General features: G+C 35.6%; 1 protein-coding gene across 1 annotated transcript in view; it reads left to right on the top strand.

Annotated features, from left to right (window-relative positions):
* Window positions 1–17,442, top strand: part of LOC117412178 (ecto-NOX disulfide-thiol exchanger 2-like) — a 122,629-nt gene that overhangs the window by 5,578 nt on the left and 99,609 nt on the right. Inside the window, 1 exon segment of the mRNA XM_058989318.1 lies at window positions 3,721–3,887. The gene's annotated coding sequence lies outside the window, so the exon portion shown is untranslated.

The raw sequence follows: 17,442 nt of genomic DNA, 5'->3' as shown, positions 1-17,442 counted from the left end.
TTAACAGGTTGTTGTAAACAGCATAGTTCAATTTGACATCTGAACTTGATTATATATCCAAGGAGCAGTAATTCAATTTTGAGTTAGGATGAAGTCCAAAAACGCTTTGTCTTTGGTGTTGTAGATTATGATACCATAGAAGCAAGACTTCCCCGAGGATATCATTATGGAGGGTTTATTTGATAACCTGTAACAATACTGCAAGGGACACGCTGTACTGTGTAGACATGGATTGCAATAAGACTTCCACTGGATAGCTAGCTGTTTGAACCATTAGACACATCCTAGGCTTGCCTACGTCAAGTGCAAAGATATGCAGTGGACGTTTTTATTTCCATCCATCTGCCGATTCAGGTTTATTATAGATGTTGCTGAATTCGTTCCATGCATATTTGATCACATTTATGGAAACTAACCAATTTTACACTTGAAGAATGTAATCCTTTCAATATATCAGTTGATGTTATAGCTAAATACTAAATAATTGATACAAAATACACAGTACTGTTTTTCAGATTTTGTATATCCTGCACCTTCACTTTAACATATACAGTGCCCTGCTCAAAACTAATGCCTTTAGCCTGATGAAACACACTGAAGCTGGGTAACATTTGTTCTTGCTCCTGTAGGTGGCACATGTGCTGCTTGGCTCAGACCACTGAACTGCCTCCTACTGAGAAACAATTCTTTTATTTACCAGCATGTATTGCAAAGCCCTGTTTATCTCTTTGGGGAGGAAGTGAAAGGGTTTCTAGAGCATTTATCTTTTGAAACTGTACACAGAAAGACTTTTCAGAAGTCATCTTTGGGGTCTGTTTCATAGAATGGCCCAAACTTCAAAGGTTAAGGATGAAACAAAAAAAAAATACAACTCTTTACTGGGTTATTGGAGATCAACTCTGTATGTTCTTCATAATTACTTTTGAATTGATTTCTTAGATATCTTCCTCAATTACTGTGCAAATCCGGCTGTGCAAGGTCACAGCACCAGCTCTGTCTGTGAACTGCTGACTTCACAGCACTAAGTTGTTTCTGGAGGTCCCCAAGGTATCTAGCCTCTCCTCATTATGCCCCATGACTTTGGAAATTCTTTACATATTGTAAATGAGTACTGACATTTGTGACTTTAACGGAGTCCTCATTTGTGCACTATCCAGGGATTATGGAACAGTTATATCATTATTTATTTCCAGAAATGTCTTTAATAAGCCAAGTTGTTCATAATCCTGTAATCACCAATATGGAGAGCCTGTCCTGCTAGTCTGCAAACTGTGATGACTTTCAATTTACTCTTTCTAAGATGCAGATACCAACAGCATGCAAGTTTGCACCGATAAGGCGGGTCATAACATGATTGACATACAATGTTCTCTTAGCCCACTCTATGCAGCCCAGTTTAATGCAGCTGATCATATACAAATAGTTAATTAAAAGATACCAAATTGAGTGGAAAAGCTCCTGAAACTAATTGCACAAGGAACATGTTTCATGATGTTTTAGCTTAAAGCAAATAGTTCCTGTAAAATTTGAGTGTTTAAAAGTTATGGATACTGTGTGAAATGGATGAACTGGGATTTGAAACCTCAACAATTTTAAGGATCTCTACTGGCTGACTGTTGTACAAATGGAATTGTTTGCACTGGAGGGAATTAGGACTAATCAAGACTGGTTCTGTCAGCACATCAGAAGCAATAGCAAAACCATTACGTGCCATGACATTAATAGGGCTAGATTTGGCCATGTTCAATTTCTCTGTCTCGTGCTAAGGTTGTTTTATAAATTGGACTGTCTCCACCCTGTCTCTTCCAGTAGAGATATTGATGTATCAAGTGAGGATAAAGTTGAAGGGATGTTTTTTATATCTCAGTTTGTATTTGGTTTCCATATTGTTTGAAGTGAAGCCAAAAAATGATATCCATATGACTTGATTAAAGGGTACTCACGCGAAATAATCATCCATACTGTCTGGACAAGTATTGCTGTGTGGGAAAGTTAACCATTTTAATGTGCTGTAAGTAACTGAGAAAGTTTCCGTTAAACGATTTCCTGGCATTATCTGTTTCAATGAGAGAAATGCCTTCTATGTATTCGCAATTTACATCTCAGATTTGGAAAATGAAGTAATCTTTAAATTAGCCAAGTCATTCATTTTATAGCTAACTGTTTAAACCCATGCATGCCTGTTTTACCAGATTAAGGTGATTCCTTTTTTTATTGGCTACGTATTCACAATGTGCTGAACTAAACCCTCTTAGTCACGCTAATTAAATACAGATCTATAAAGCCTAAGATTTGTGACATTTGACAAAGTTTTGAAAGGATACAAAATGATGGTAAATGATTACTGTGGAAATTCACTGTTTTGGGGGGTTGTTTTGCAGTCAGAACTTCCCATCCTTTTAAAATCCTGACATTTTAATTAAATATATTTATATTTTCATGATGCTAAATGGTTTGCCTAATCAGGGAAGCAGATTAAAACACAGCTGTGTGAGTGGGAGGTGAGGGAAATCATACACAGTTATAGTAATAGCCAGGAAAGAGAGGATTAAAACATCAATAGGTTGTACCCATGGTGTAAATCCAACAGTTTTAAAAGTGGTCCAAGATTCTGTCTTGAGTAATGACTCTGAATGGCTTCATTCTAGGATTTCTGGACAATTCTATGCTATATTATTTTTATCTCATTTGTTTATCACATGGTCTCTTGGCCACGTCTGTTGTAGATCCTGAGAGACTTGGCCTATAAAAAATAAGTTAATAAGCAAATTAAATAAATAATGTATTTAATGTGACACATTATATATACAGATCCACACACAAAAATAGTGAAATAATTTGCTAATATTGAAACATGCATATAGCTTATGTAAGTCATTTATGATGGATTTAAATTTTTTTAAAGAAAGACATTGCAGTTTCAGATGTTTTAGATACAGGGGATATTGCTACTAGCCTATACTACTGTCGAAGGTCAGTCCATCCATCAGGGAAGCAATGTTTAATGTTCAGGCTATGACTGAATCATGAGAGCCTTTTTCAGTTTTTTTTTTTTTTTATGGATATGTCCCCTGCAGTATACAGGATATCTGTGTACTTTTTGTATTTGTCAGTGAAAGATGAAGCACAGTTTTGCAATAGCCTGTAGCCAAGATTATTAAATTCTCAACGGGTGCATTTGGAGTCTCTACAAACAAGGGGTGCAGTGCGTTCTGGTTTATTGGTTCTACAGGACTGTATAATTAAATGTCTAGATGCATTTGTTTTTAGCGATTACTCAGGCTTCTAAAATATCTTTCTTTGTGTGCTTGTATCTGGGAGTCATTTCCAGGGTGTAATGGTAAGGCTTTTTCTATGAAATAAAGGCACCGTGCAGTTTCTGCAGTTACACATTTAACTAAAGCTTTTCACAAAGCATGCATTAGCTTCATGAACTTTTTGTCCCATATAACCTGGGAAAGTGCTTTTAGCCCAGCTCTTTTTTACTGAATTTGTCTCCCAGGCTACCCATAATCTTCCCAATATAAATGCTATAGATAAATGTTTAATTATTTGAAAATGTGTTTAAACTTTATCAAACTATTAGGCTAGTAGTAGGTGAAAATATAAGGCTGCATAGTACTATATTTTAAACTGTTATTACTTTATAAATAAGTATTTTCACTTTTTAAAAAATAGTTTATGTAGTAGCCTAAACATTTCATGTGATTTCTCCACCAGCTCCACAGACAAGTTGTTTGACAATATCAGTGGAAGGTGTCTGATTGTAGCAGCTCCCTCAATCTGGAATGTCATGGAGATACCAGAACAAGAAACTGAGTGAAGTTTGAACATGTGCTTTAGTAAGGATCTTGTCTTCTCAAAACAGCCCAATCTATCATAAACAGGTAAGGGAAAGAAGAAAAAATGATAAACTGTCATTTGTATTTACTTGTCCTACTGTTAATGATCACATTTAAAAAATAATAGATAGATAGATAGATTGCATCTAGCTGCAGTTGCATAGTTTCAGCTACCATTCACAGGCTTTGTTCATTTTCTGTATTTGAAATCCTGTGGTCCAATAGGAGCAGGTTGTTATATTACTTTGTGTGGGTGTGTGTGTGTGGGGGGGTTACAGTATGTGTTAAGAAATAGGTTTTAAATCCATTGAAGTTGAACAATAGAGGGTGTCAGTCGGGATAGCATCCCTCCACTAAAAAGCTCTTCTGTATGTAGCAATACTTTAAAGCCCGTCTCTGTCCAAATTAAATGAATGCACAATTATTTTTCAAGACTGCAGATAAGCTGTCAGCCAATAGAGGCACTTGGTAATAAATGTGCCAAGCACAGATTGCTGTTTAACATGTTATAAAAGGCATCCGCTCCTTGCTCTACAGTAATGCAGTGCACGTAATGTACAATAATAATAACAACTTAAGGAACAATGGAGAGATGAGATGTCAGTTTGAGAGCGTTTTTCTTGATCTTGAGGAAATCAATGCATGAAACTTAATACGGTGGAAAGCAAGCCTGGAAGCATTTCAATAGAGCTTTTAAGGCTCATCAGTGTTAAAATATCACACCTTTTAGTGCACTTTATAGATTATTACTGGCCAGAATTTATTACAAGAAGAGAAACTTGAATTCCTCTTCACATTTAACATTTGTCCCATAGCATACCTGGTTATGGACTGTAGAATTGGTTGAAAACTGTTGACCCTTGGGTAAGGAGCAGTGGATTTAACCATCTCTGTTCAGTCAATTCTTTGTCTCTGAGGTCAACAGCTTTGTATTTGGGTTGGATTCCAAAAACATGTCATATACAGTACTGGACAGTTACATTGCTACAAGCAGTGGATGGGTGGAAATTTTCTAGGATAGTGGTTTCTAAGCAGTGGATGGGTGTAGTTTTTCCAGTCCCGTTCAATGTACATGAAATGAAAATCCTGCTGTACTTTTTTTTGTGCCATTTATTTTAAACCGCAACTGCTTTCGACTTCACTTCCCAAACTCTAAGCTCTTTTAAGATGTCTTTTCTGAAACAAAATCGAATCTGAAGCCTGGCTCCCGCAAACAACTTCACAAATCAAAGAGGCGGTCCATAGACTAATTGGCCACCCACCATTTACTGCCTCTGAAAAAGCTTTGTGACTTACTGATCTATCATTGCTAATTGGCAATGAGTCAATGGGACGGAATGGACTTGGTGTAAAAAGTATAGTTGATTCAGCAGGTGAGATTGGGATTTTCATTTCCTTTTAGTAAATAAATACAGCAGCTTAACAGGTTTAAAGGCACTGCTGCAGTGACGCAGTAATGAAACAGTTAAAAAGTCTGCAGTGGAAGTGCAATCTCCATACATGTCGGTTATTTAAATAAAAGATTGAGACGTTTCCTTTCCACTTGGCCAATTATAAACCCAAACAAACATGTGCGCAATTCAGATATAAGAATTACTGTATTTAAATCCCAAGTTGTCAAAATCCAAATTTAATTCAAATGCCAATTAATATCTGTGCCAGTATATTCTGTTGAGGTTCACTTGCAGTTCTCCAGCACAAGATGGTAATGTTGCACTGGTTTATTTGTTAGTTAATCGATTCTGTGTACCAGATCTTGTCAAATTACAGATTAATTTATTTAATCCTCTGTTTTTCAACAGCCTGATGGGAAAGGCAGCATTGCAGCTAAATCGAATTGGTATGCATTTCTAATACTGTTTGAGAGTCAGGTTCTATTCTTGTTAAATATTTGAAAGATTTGGAAACATCTTGATTTCATTCTAAACTTTCACTATAATACATACAAAGACTAATCTATCTTATGTTTGTCCAGGTACTAAACTGCCTGCTGGTAATATCAAGCAGTTTAGTCAATGTCATTGCCTATTTACTGGATAAAATTATACCAGGTAGGGTATTGGACATTAATATCTGGTCTTAATATAATTTTATAGAAGTTTGTTACTACATTTTAACATGTTAAATATAATTGGTAACAATAAGTTATTACTCTTACTGTGACTGTCGACTCCTAAATGGCTGAGAGCTATATCTTGGGAACATAGAGTCCTTATTTGATTAAACCTGAAGTATGCCTGTTCATGTGTGTCCTCACAGTTGCAATATGAACGCTACCTGGTTTTTTTTCGCACAAAATATCACTGGCACAGAACAATGTCTTCCAAGGCATCTAGGAAGCAAAGAGTTAACATGCCTGCCCTGAAATTCAAACCTAAATATGCACTGAATGATTTTACTGATATATCAGCTACAGCTGTGTTTACATCACCTTATGTTCACATATTGTGTGTCATGTTTTATGTAAGCAGAAGTTAAAATCAGAGTTAAGTACTGCCTTTAGATTAACAGTTGGTGCAATTTAAACAAAGGGGATGTAGGACTTAAAGGAATACATGTTATATACCCGCTGAATTTTTATGTTAATAATTTAAGACTTTTAATTTACCATTTTATTTATTGTTGTCATCATTACTGCTGTTTTTGCAAGGGCATTTGGCTTGTTTAAGTCCCCTGTATTTTACTTTTTGGGCAGTCTCCGAGCAAGGCGCATTTTCAGTAATAGTCAGTATAAAAATGACCACTGTAGGTGTGTACCTGTAATTTCTTTCCCCCTGAAACAGTGAGTTTTTATCTGAGATTTTCTACAGGACATCTTTAACAAACTGTTTCAGGAGGGTAAGAAATTACTGTTGCACACCACTGGTAATTTCTAACCCGGACACATAGATAAATTCCACCTTATTCAGGTTTGCTCATAGACTGATAAAATATGCGGGAGACTGTTAAACATGCCACATGTCCAGGATTGCTAAACGAGGTATAAATGAGGATTAAGAACATATATTACTAGTAAATAAACACATTCATAATCTTAATTCAGAAAGTATTCCTTTTAAATTTCCATTCCGAAAATACAGTACTTTATAGTAGGACTCATAAAAGAATACCCTATTTAGTCGAATCAGAACATTTTAAAACAATAGTCTGTTATTCTTTAAGACTAGTCTTCCCTCCAGAGCCTTTTGCAAAGCAGGATGTGTTGATCGATAAATAATAAAAAAAATTGCTCTGCAAACTGCATTTCTTCAGTAACAAGATGCTTATTGTGATACTCAGAAACTGATGTGAAAGGGACTGAAGCAAGCAGATTATCCTAGTGTCAGGAAGCTGTGTGGTCCAGTGGTTTGTAACCAAGAGGTCCCTGGTTCAAATCCCAGCTCACTCACTGACTCACTGTGTGACCTTGAGCAAGTCACTTAACCTCCTTGTGCTCCGTCTTTTTGTAAGTCGCTTTGGATAAAGGCATCTGCTAAATAAACAAATAATGATAGTGCTTCAGCTACTCTAGGAGTTTTGAGATTACTGACAATTCCAGTATAAATGTTGGTTTAGTGTTTGCTTTGGTATGTGTTTGCTTTTGCTTAATTAACCATGAATATATTAAAAAAAAAAAAAAAAATTGCATGTATTAGTTGGATATTAGAGATGACTTGTGTCACATCTATTTATTTATTTATTTCATTTGTAAACCATCCCCTGCTAAAATGTATTTATTTTTAAACCATCCCCTACTAAAGCAACACGTTTTGATCTAGGGCTTAAACCTGCGTGGCACTAGAGTGGGTCACATAAAGATGTTGGAGCCAGAAACTAGGAATTGCAAACTGAACATCAGTACTGGGGCACCCTGAAGTTTAGAATTCCTTTTCTTACTGTAGCTACTGTAGGTAGTTGACCTGTTTGTAAATTAGACCAGTTTGTAAAGTGTTGAAGCAGGGTAGTATTCTGTTTACCAGTTAATAAAGAAAGCTTAGTGAGCACCTTTGCAATGCAGTGCTAAATATGTCAATATATTTCAACCCCATCATTGATTCTCATTACTCCTAATAGCTTTTCCAGTACACAGAACTCCCTGTACTCTCGGCCATGTAAGAAATAGAGACGGGTGATGTATTGAAGGATGTGGGAGGAAATGACCTTTGCTGTGGCAAAGGTTACATTTCTTGGCAACCAGAAACTATTGCTGTATCTTGTCAAAAAAGGTGTAGAAAAGCATTAATGCTCAACTAGGCTGGCATTTGTTTACTTCTCTTATTGGAAGAGCTTCTTAATGGTGTGGATAAAAGACAATCTTGTCAATGATGTATTCTGTGCATGCCAACAGAACAGGGTAAGTGCTGATAACTTTGGCCTTCAGAACAGTTGGAGTCCATTGGAAGAACGAGGGATTTACATATTTGTTGGATTATCTCGACAAACACTGAAATGCCACCTCTGAGGAAGTTTTCCAATATATTGCGTGAACCAGCAGGAAAATGAAAATAAATTATGTTTTTAATCTACGAAACAGTAAGTTGTTTTTTTAAAATAAATAACTTTACAAATTGAGATGACTTTTGAAGAGCAAATTACATATTTTTGCAATAATTAGCAACGAACTTAGTTGCTTCATTCCTCGTACCACTCGAGGGCTTATAGGCACAGCAGTATTCCCAGCTCAGAAAGCATCTCCATACTGTTTCTTTGAGCTTATTTATTATTGTCACCCATATAATATCCTCCACAAGAGCTGTGGGAGAGAGTGTGTATCTCCAGTCCCAGTGTGCATTTCACCCTCCTCCTTTTTACTTTGAACAGAGGGCCTGTGTTCCTGAGAGTCCCTTATTTAAAACTAAGGCATTTTACTGCATAAGGTTGACAGCATAGGGAATAAGGGGTGGCTGGCCCTGTTTAGTTCTGCTATAACCAATCTGCTTTTATTTCATGCTGCTCTATTAGTGCAGGTATACTTCTTTGTGAAACCAGTGAAAAATCTGGTTCCCTTCAGTGTTGACCAAAATGTAAAGTACAAAGGCAACCTGCTCTTTAATTGCACAGTGCTGCAGCTCCCACCTCCAAATACAGCCTGCATATCAAGTAGATGTAGGCCTATATCCTGTTATCTGCCAAATTATTTAAAAGGTTTGACTCTCCAGGCCCTCTAACCAGAGAATGTCTTTGCCTACAGTAACTGGTTTTGTTTTGTGTTTTACTTATTTATGGTTCTCCTCTTGTGTTTATAATATGACTTGTGACTGACTTGCAGGACATAAAATATCCCAAATATCCCAGTAACGTCTACTTCATTTAAAGATCTGATACATGAAGGATATTTAAGAGTCCCTTAGAGGGTGCAATTTGAGATACACACTTCATATTTGCAGTGAAACTCCTGAGGCGAAACCCTCACTCAGACAATTGACCAAAATTATATACACTCTTTTGTGACTTTGAAAGCTTTTTATCTAGGTCAGGCATTTAAAAAAAAGTTAAATATATTTTAATGTGGTTTCAGTTTTCCTTAAATTAAAACTCCATCCAAACAGTGCCATGTTTAAGATACAGTAATCTAACCCATTTTCTAAATCTCTTATGCACTGTAGCTTGTAAAAAATGTATTTGGCTTGGGGAGTTACTGTAAAGTGGTCTTTAAAGGGTACATAAGGACCTTTTTATTTTATTGTTACATTTTGACTATTTAAAAAAAAAAAAAATTTAAAAGTTTAAAAAAGTGGTCAAAATGTAATATATATATATATATATATATATATATATATATATATATATATATATAAAAACAATACACATGCCTTACGTAAACAGTTGTCCCATGTGTAGCAACACATGGGAACATGTAACACAATAAAATAAAAAGGTCCTTATGTAACCTTTAGTAACATTCTTTACTTAGCCTTCCTCTATCAAAGTACATTATTGTCAGTCATATGCTGCCATATGGCTTCTTTTACTTTGGTTAATAGTGCTCTTGCCCTTTAACTGCCCATTCATTTTAAACACATAATCCTTCTACTTGCTCATCTAATCATTTTACAGGATCACAGTGGATGAAGTGGTTATCTTGGTGTTGAATTTAATTTTGGAGGCTGTGTACAAAGGCACATGTAAAAGTGATTATCCACCAAATAACAACCCTCTTCTTTATAAATCTACTGAGGCCAAAGACACACACAATTGTCAACTTGCCCTGTGAGTCAGAAGGGTTGGGAATGAACTTTAGCTTTTAGGTAAACAAGAAGCAAAATGCCATTTTCTATCTGGCGACATATGTCAGATGTGGGAACATCTGCTGCGATTTAATATTGCAGATTTAGCCCTTGAAGCAAAAAGGATATTATAAAATTCAGTAGTGGTTTTTATTTTTAATTTTAAATAGGTTCCAGACTATGTTGTTCTCCTCAAGCCCCTACTTTTTTTTGTGAAGTCATAATCTAAATGAAGATTTTTTTAACTTTAATAAAACTGATTGTATGTGTTTTTTCCATCACTTTATGCAAACTCTTTTTTTGTACTGTTGCCTCTTTTAAACTGTGACTTGATGACTCGTGTTTTACTGTCAAGCTTTGTTTGATATGGGGGGGGATGAGACATTGCTAAACAGGAATGGTAAACCAGGAAATAGTTGTTGCGTGGCAAGTTTATTCTTTAGTGACTTGCTTTCATGGAAAAGAATACCTTGATTTGCATACTGGCCTATTCCAGCACATATTTGGCACATTGCTAATTAGTTGAACGTATTCAGCCAATTCACTTTCACTGGAACATGAGCGTGATTAGGAGATTTTTTAATCCATTTCAGAAATGTAAATTGTTCATTTTAAATCATTCAGGGGAAACTGGGTTTGGCGTGAAACAATCCTATAAATTTACACAGTGATGCATAAATCTTTTTTATAGTAAATTCTAAACTTATAAATGCTCCAGCTGTGTATTTATTTTGTTAATTTAATGCATTTAAAGGTCCACATATAAACTCAAGCAAGAGAGACTAGGAAAAAGCCCTTATTCCCTCCCTCTTTTAGAAATGCATGTGCTGTAATGAAATAATATTTGTGTTGTATGCCCAATTCATTTACATCTTGTCCTATGTATCTATCCAGATTAAATGCAAAATAAAAATGGTTTCAGACATATTGTAAGGGACTCATTTTGGAGCCCTCACTTCAAATAGAGAAATAGTCATGGGTATGTGGCATTTACAGCTGTATTTATTATCTTTAGATACTTAGAAACTGAACGTTCTGTGACTGAAAGAATGAATGTGGTGTTGATTGTATAAACAGCCCCTTGGTCAGTGTTGATTCAGTGCTCTGTTGTGTCGTCTATACATGTTTGTCCTTCAGCCTTACCAAGACGCTCCTCGCTACATTCTTGAAAATTGTATCACTACGTAGAATATAGAAGAAAAATCTCAATATATATGCTCTGTAATTGTACAGGAAGCACGTTCCTATAACTTATAAGATGTATTTTTAATTTGCAGCTTTTAAAAGAATCCAGTGAAGTCTGCAATACCACCCCTAATGAGTTTCTTGTTTTAATGGTTTCAATAGCATGTGCAGAATATGTCAAGTAGTTTTATTTGAGACACTATTTCATAAAACCTTTTATGCTTTCTAAGGCACTTCTGTCTTGCATTCATATGTCACCCTTGTATTGCATCTAGAGAACTGCTCATCAATTTGTGATTTTTTTTTTTTTTTTAGATGGAAATCTGAGGTTATATAGAAGAACCTATCTTCTGTATGTCACACCTAATTTTTGTACCTACATATGATATGATTATTATTTCTAGTTAATGTGTTGCATAACTATTCCAGATAAATTAAATGATAAATAATTCATAATTTTTTACATTTAAAATATTTTACCTTGTAATCCTAGTCTCTTGTGTCCTTGTTAATAAATGTTCCTGTTTTAAGTTCTGTATGTACAATGTGGCTGGTTTGATTCAGTCTTGTTTGTTCCTTATGTACTGTCTTTAAGGGCAACTCACTAGTTCGATGAAGAATGCAGTACACCCTTGCTGTAATGAATCTGTTGGAGTCCAAGCCTTTTGTTCATTATAGCGAAAGAAATCAAAATGAATAATAAACTGTTGGAGTAAGTTAATGAGAAGATTGTGAATACAAGTAGAATTACATGTGCTGGTTCGTCACGTGTATGCAGTATTCTGCCTTTGCTTGATCCTATTCAATAAAGAATTAAAACACAGTACAGAAAGCACAAATCCTGAATTGAAGCTGAACATTTATTGAAAATCAATCTGACATGAATCGTTTCAAAGTGCATCAAGTTTTGTTTTTGTTGTTTTTTTTTTTTTTTTAATTAATATTGCTTTGCCACATCATTGCTGAATAAGCCAAAAATGTGCTTTTTTTACAACCTATATTCACGATAGAGATATACCTGCATTACTCCTTTTTGAAACCATTAATAAAGTTTCCAGCTTTGTTGCAGCATAAAATTATTTTTGTTTTGGATGTATAGTTACACAGCGTGCACTTTTTATTAATACAAAATAGTTCACTTCACTGCAGAGGTGGCCTCCCGTGCGTACAGACTGGGATGTTCACAGTGTGTGTTTATATGATCTTTTTTAAAAAAAAGATTACTTCCAAATTCTGCATACTGGTTACTGTAGCAATCGCCTCTATCCGACCCTTGCCCATTACCTTTCGGTGGTTCTGTATGTAAAATGACAGTTACAGTACATGAAGATCTTTTTTTTTAAAGCCCTGTAAAGCAATTCATTGTTCTATTGAAATGCTGGGTAAATTATAGGTTAATGGATTATATACTTGTTCATCCATGAACAAAGGATGATGATGCATGATTTACAAGCAAAAGAAAAAAAAAAGTTCATTGCAAAATTTTTAGAAGAATGATGTCCTTTTTGGGGCCTTTCCAAAATGCAAGGGATTAAAGGTTAATTCATTTCACTTGAATGAGCATTCCATTAGGTCTTGCTGATTAGGATGTGATCGTGCAGAAAGCCATTTGTTATAAGGACAAGGCCTTGAGCACTGCCTGTTACTGGGAGATTTTATCGTGAAGCTCTTTGCTTGTTCTACATCACTTTGTCACACCGATTCTATACATTACTTTTTCCTTATTTAGCCCCTTGACATCACCCACTCTAGCTTCCAGCAGACAGGGATTTGGGGAGCTGCTATAATGGAATACCAGGGGTTTATCAGAAACCCAAGTTATTACCAGAATAATAATGGTACAGGCTATGCAGTCATTTATTATATTTTATTGTTTTGAGACTTTACATACAAGATGTTTCAGATTGAAACAAGCATTACATTTTATTTAGCGGTGTATACATAGGTGAAAACCCATGTAGATCTTTATGTCCTTATAAAACAGTGTTCCGACACAGATACAGCAAGATCCAGCAGGTACAAAAGACAAGCTTCAATATGCATTCTGACCACTTTTGTACCATATACTGTGCTCAGTCAACGTTCTTGTTTCATCAGGGCTTTTAAATGAAGGACAATTCCCAGTCCTGGAAAATAATCTGTTAAATGGGAGCTATCTATTGAAATAGTACCAGCTCAATGATACTTCTGGGATTAGTTCTACCAATTAAAGGGTCATTAAGGTTGACCTTAGTCTTAAATGTGAGATTGCAGTCAGATAATATTCAACCCTTTTGCCCTTCTTGAATCCTTTCCAGTGCCATCTTTGTTGAGCCTGGTGTAAGTGTCCATAAGTACAGCAAGTACAGCCTCACAACCTAGAACTCTTCTTTTGAGTGACAGCTTGTTTAAGCCTTAAGCTTTACAGGCTAGTAATATTTAGATAATTAATCCAATATCTGTACATGGCTTTGGCATTATTTTTGTGCACATCCTTTGTTAAAGGCATTGGATTAGGGTAATCCTGCAACATAGTAACTCTCATTCAGAGGCTTTGCCCTAATGCTAGGATGTGTAGTGAAGCTTCCTTTGTTAATCAGCACTGTTGCAGAGTATTGCTACTATTTTTGAAATGTAATGTTTAGCGCTGATCTGTAGCCCTTGTACTGTACTACTAATTGTGTGTGTGTGTGTGTGTGTATAATATATATATATATATATAGATATATATATATATATATATATATATATATATATATATAACTCTCTAAACCAGCAAATGACACTAGTTGTATTGAGCTTGACTTGAAGACACTATCAAGCCATTCAATTATTAGTTAATAAGATTTTTCATATTGGGATATAATACAAGTCCGTAATGGAGATACATATTAGGTAAATATTCAGTGAATCTTCTTTCATTTTAAACTTAAGTAGCAATAAAGCACATGTCATGTCAATTGAGCAGTGTGTGTATGTGTTAAATTACATTTTTGTGTCTATATGAATCATGTTTCTCACAAAAGGTTGATTTTGAAAATAAGGCAGTTTACTTTTTTTTAGGATATTAAAGTGCTGAATCTATGGCAGAACACTAATAACTTTACAGTCCCTCTCCCCTGTGTCCAGTTAAGCATACAAAAGGAAAATAAGAGATTGGAATTTCTCTTAACAAAAAAGCTCCAAAAGGGATTTTTTTTAAATACATTTTTAGATGACCCTAGCATATGCCATTTCATACCATGCAGCATCTTTGAGCCACAGTTTTACACAGATGCGTGCAAACACAGGGGCTTGCCATTTGCACACTGAATTAGGGTATGTATAGATGCCGACTTACACTCCGTTTATCTGACAATACAGAGACCATTGCATTCCAGAGTTGGGAGGAAGGTAATGCAGACCCATAGTTTGTCCTAAAATTGTCCTGTTGACTTGGCTATAGAAAGTTATTTAAATGAATTAATGTCAGAGAAAAAAAAATCAGCACACGGGTTTCTGGCGTATTTTAAAAGATGATAGTATTTATATAAAAGTCAAAAAAATCATGTACTTGTTATATGGCAGAAACCATCAAACCCGCTGCCGAACATGGTAGCAGAAAGCCCAGGGAGGGAGAGGAGATACTGGAGGAGTGATCACCTCCACACAGCTGCTGGTTCTTGGGTGAGGTTATCACAGTAATAGCATGGAATTTTAAAGTTCTGTCTCTTTTCTGTATTATGCATAAATGTTTGATTAAAGCATATAGTTTTAAAGGGGTTGTTTAATAACCAAGAGCTATTTTCTTTCTGTAATGCAGCCCTTACAGTAAGTAAATGAGCGGTTGTCCCTGCGTCGCTTGTCTGAAAAAGCTTTTAAAAAGAGTGTGGAGGAGGTGATCAGAATAAAATCAATGGGAGTGAAAATGCAGAGAGTGATAGATGATTGAGAACACTGCAAAAAGCGGAAATATGAGAAACAACAAGGACAGGTTTTCAGCTAGGAGGTGGGAATTGAAGTTACAAATTGTATTCAAGATAACCAATATTATTTCATCCACATCTAGCTTCTATTTGCCATGTCTTTCTGGAACTTTGTGTCATGCTTTGTAAATTGACCTGGGATGTGTTTAAGGCCCAACATTACTTTAATTTAACTGATGTGTCTGCATTAAGAAAAAACACTTAACTGAAACTGAAGTCCCAGCTGAAGGAAATCACATTTTCCATCTTATATCTAATTTTGTTACACTGGGATTTAAGGTGCATTGGTTATTCTTCGTGACTGCTATGTTAAAAAATAATATAGCTTGTGCCTTTGTTGTAGTTCAGAAAAGCTGCTGTAGTGGACTCTTTTTTTTTTTTTTTTTTTTTGCAATACATTTATTTTGTGACACCTGTAAAACACTATAAATGTTACTGAGTAGTTAAGGTGGTATACATGTCCTGATCTTCTGTTGCAAGGTTCTGTCTTTTACAGCGGGGTAGCTAGGCAGCCCCTACCCCCTCCCTGTCTGAGTGTCTGTAATAGGCTCCAAACCATAACAGCATAACCACAAGCTGATATGTGCGGTCTGTGCCGTCTCCCCACCCTAGGCTGTTTAACATCAGTCCACATTTGAGATCTAATATTTTTGGCTCCGTATTTACAGTTATTAATATTCTTTATCTCTGCTTTAGTGCATGCTTTACTGAGAGTGGAGAAGCATAATGTAAAAACAATTTGGTATAGAATATAATTGACCCTTTTCTTGATGCCAGTTCAGTGCCTGCCCGAACAGCACTGAGACTCCCAAACAGGTTGCTCAGTGACCTTGCTGTCAGCGATGCATGCTGATAGTTTAAAATTTCAGGCACATCTCATAGATGAAGTTTATGACCTCAGGTACTGCCATCAGCCTTAATGATGAGGCTCTGTAATATATAGGTATTAGTATTCGTTGTGTCGACTCCAAACAATTATTTATTTATGATCTGCTTAAAGCCAGTGCTCCACTCTGCAAAAGCTGGGAAAAATGCACGGATAAATGATGGAATGAGAAAGTTTTTAATAACTACCTTGTGCACATATGCAGAAAGGATTTAATCCCTGTGTGTCTTTGGAGAGGGAGCCAACCAAAATTAGGAATTTTGCCCGACCAAATAAAAAACATCCTGACCTTTTTAACAATTACCCTGCAATTCATGGACATCACTAGATGTCACAGGAAAACTCTTGACTGTTTTCAAAAGTTAATAAGATTTTTAATGCATGTGTCTCGTGGTATGCATCAGCCTTACCCAGTGTGGATGCAGTTAGCTGGCGGGGGTCTGTCTGTGCCAAAGAACAAAACAACATTCTCTATTGCAGTTAGATTTATTTTTACAGGATAAGAACCCTTGAGACAGCGTATGTCATATTCAAGAGGATCCTGGTAATATAGCAGCAGCAACAACAATTGGCTGCGCTGATTCCAATATTCATTAAGCTGTGGCATCTAACAGAATCTCACCTTTTAAATCCACTTCAGTGACAACCACGGCAGGAAAATAAATGAGAAATGGACAGCTGATGTTATTCTGTCCGAGCACATACTCCTGGATTTCTGTTTCCCTATAGAACCAAGTATTCTCCTCCTCCATCTTTAGTGGGTTGAAATGTTACTGAGCTGTGAATAATTTTAAACATGAAGGATTAGGGTGGAACATAAATATCGCTCTGAACAAGCAGAGATATATAGCCTGTAAGAGAAGCATGCTTATGCATACATGAAAAACATTTAGCATCTGTTCCATGTTTTAAATCACTTTTTGAAATCTGTTTTACAATTATCCATTATTGCAGCAACATTTTTTACGTAGTTGGTTTTAAATATTCTGATAATCAAAATCCAGTTACAAATATACATTTCATAAACTGCATTTTGCACTGGGGGAAGACTTTAATGGAGTTAAGAGATTGGATTTCAGGGAGGTGATCAGACTCAGCTGTTTTACTCCTTTGATGTGGCATAGATTTGTTATGGATGATGTAACTCAATTTGGTTATGTGGACTTTACCATTTATGTTTTTAATGTTGCTCTAGGATAATCTGTGTTGGTCCGTATTTTTATTATGGTTTTAAAGGATCAGCTAAATATATAAAATACTTGTTCAAGACTACAAAAGTCTTGGGATAAGTGGAAACTCTGTAATTGTGCATATGGTACAAACCTAGAATTTTAAATATGAATTAAAAAAAAAAAAAAAAAAAAAAAAATGATGCCATC

The sequence above is a fragment of the Acipenser ruthenus genome, chromosome 16, assembly GCF_902713425.1.
Source record: "Acipenser ruthenus chromosome 16, fAciRut3.2 maternal haplotype, whole genome shotgun sequence".
Classification (NCBI taxonomy): Eukaryota; Metazoa; Chordata; class Actinopteri; order Acipenseriformes; family Acipenseridae; genus Acipenser; species Acipenser ruthenus.
Note: the sequence above shows the minus strand (reverse complement) of the source record. Positions and strands in the feature narration are given on the sequence as shown.